This window comes from Otolemur garnettii, unplaced genomic scaffold (assembly GCF_000181295.1).
Source record: "Otolemur garnettii isolate 467f Iridium unplaced genomic scaffold, OtoGar3 scaffold00011, whole genome shotgun sequence".
Taxonomy (NCBI): Eukaryota; Metazoa; Chordata; class Mammalia; order Primates; family Galagidae; genus Otolemur; species Otolemur garnettii.
This window is the reverse complement of record NW_003852406.1, coordinates 7,544,602-7,546,126: the sequence shown is the minus strand read 5'-3', so window position 1 is coordinate 7,546,126 and position 1,525 is coordinate 7,544,602. Positions and strand designations below refer to the sequence as shown.

Here is a 1,525-nt window from a genome sequence, read left to right as displayed (position 1 = left end):
TCTTAAGATTGCTTTTGCTGTATCCCACAGTTTTTGGTAACTTGTGTCTTTGTTGTTATGTTTGAGAAATTTCACAATTTCCTCTTTTATCTCTTCCTAAACCCAACTACCATTCAGCATAAGGTTGTTTAATTTCCAAGTCTTTGTGTGGATGAACCTTTTTGTTGGAGTTGAGTTCTACCTTTATTGCCTTATGGTTTAAGAAGAGACATAATATAATTTCTTTTCTTTTAATTTTGTTGAGATCTATTTTGAACTATGTACTTTTGCAACCACATAAATGATCACGTGAGACACTGATTGACAGTACATGCTGCAAGAGGTGAGGCTAACCATAGGTGCAGGAAAGCACTGAGCACTTCTTGCAGAGTCCTTTTATTGGGAAGATACATAATAGGTGGAAAGATTACTAAGCAAAGACATGCAGGGGCTGCATGCTCATGAAAATGATCTCATAGGTGCCAACAGAGTATGTACTCAAGGAAATGATCTTCAAGAGTGGTAAGGAAATGATATTCAAAATACTAAATGCAATTTTTCTCCACTAATCCTTTAAGGAACTGTCATAAAATGCTTAATGTTTAATAATAATTGCCTTACTACTATAGCACTGAACTTTGCTCCTCCAGGATTACAGAGTTACTTGGTGGCTTGCCTTCCAAGTTATAAGAGATTTCCAGGCTTGCCAGGAGAATGTCTTGTTCGCAGTAATTCCTCAGATGAGTTACGATATTGGTGACTGTTGTAGTAAGTATGATGTTTAATCCTCTATAATGTACCATGGGCTGATGAGAGAAATGTATATTCTTTAGCTTTGGGATGGTGTGTCCTATATATGTCTATTAATCCCATTTGTTCTAGGGTCAAATTTAAGTCCTTTGTATCTTTGGGTTGTTTATTTAGAGGATCTGTCCACTTCTGTCAGAGAGGTGTTAAAGTCCATGACTATTATGGTGTTATGGGATAGCATACTGCTTAGACCCATCTAGGTCTGTTTCATAAATCTGGGAACATTTAAGTTGGGTGCATAAATACTTAAAATTGAAATGTCTTCTTTTTTTCTTTTTTTGAGATTTTGTCATCATTTATTTGTGAAGTTAAAAACGAGTGATAAAAAGTAAAAATTGCCATACAATTTTGTTTTGTTTTGTTCTCATTTTGTTTTCAATTTCAATCTCCTCTTGAACAGATGAAAAGACAACAGATCAGACCAGTCCTGGGAGAGGGGATGGGTAGGGTGCAGGGAGCTGAGCCAGGGTGGGAGGGGGAGGAGGAAAAAAAGAGAGGGGCTTGGCTGCTGGGGGAGTCCTGAAATACCAACACCTGGTCCAAGGAATGTTCCAACTCTAAGAAAAAGAAATAGCAAGAGTGACTTTTTTTTTTTTACTTTTTTAAAAGTTTATTTTAAAAACAAGAGGAGAGCCAAGGATGATAGAGAGAAAATGAATTGCTTTATCCTCAGGCAGTTTTGAGAAGGCTGGGGATGGGGAGTATAGACATATATAAAATTATATATAAATTATAT

The 1,525-nt window shown here is 36.3% G+C and overlaps 1 pseudogene; it reads right to left on the bottom strand.

Moving 5' to 3' along the window:
• Window positions 1-1,075: 1,075 nt before the first annotated feature.
• LOC100944152 overlaps window positions 1,076-1,525 on the bottom strand; it is a 4,628-nt pseudogene continuing 4,178 nt past the window's right edge.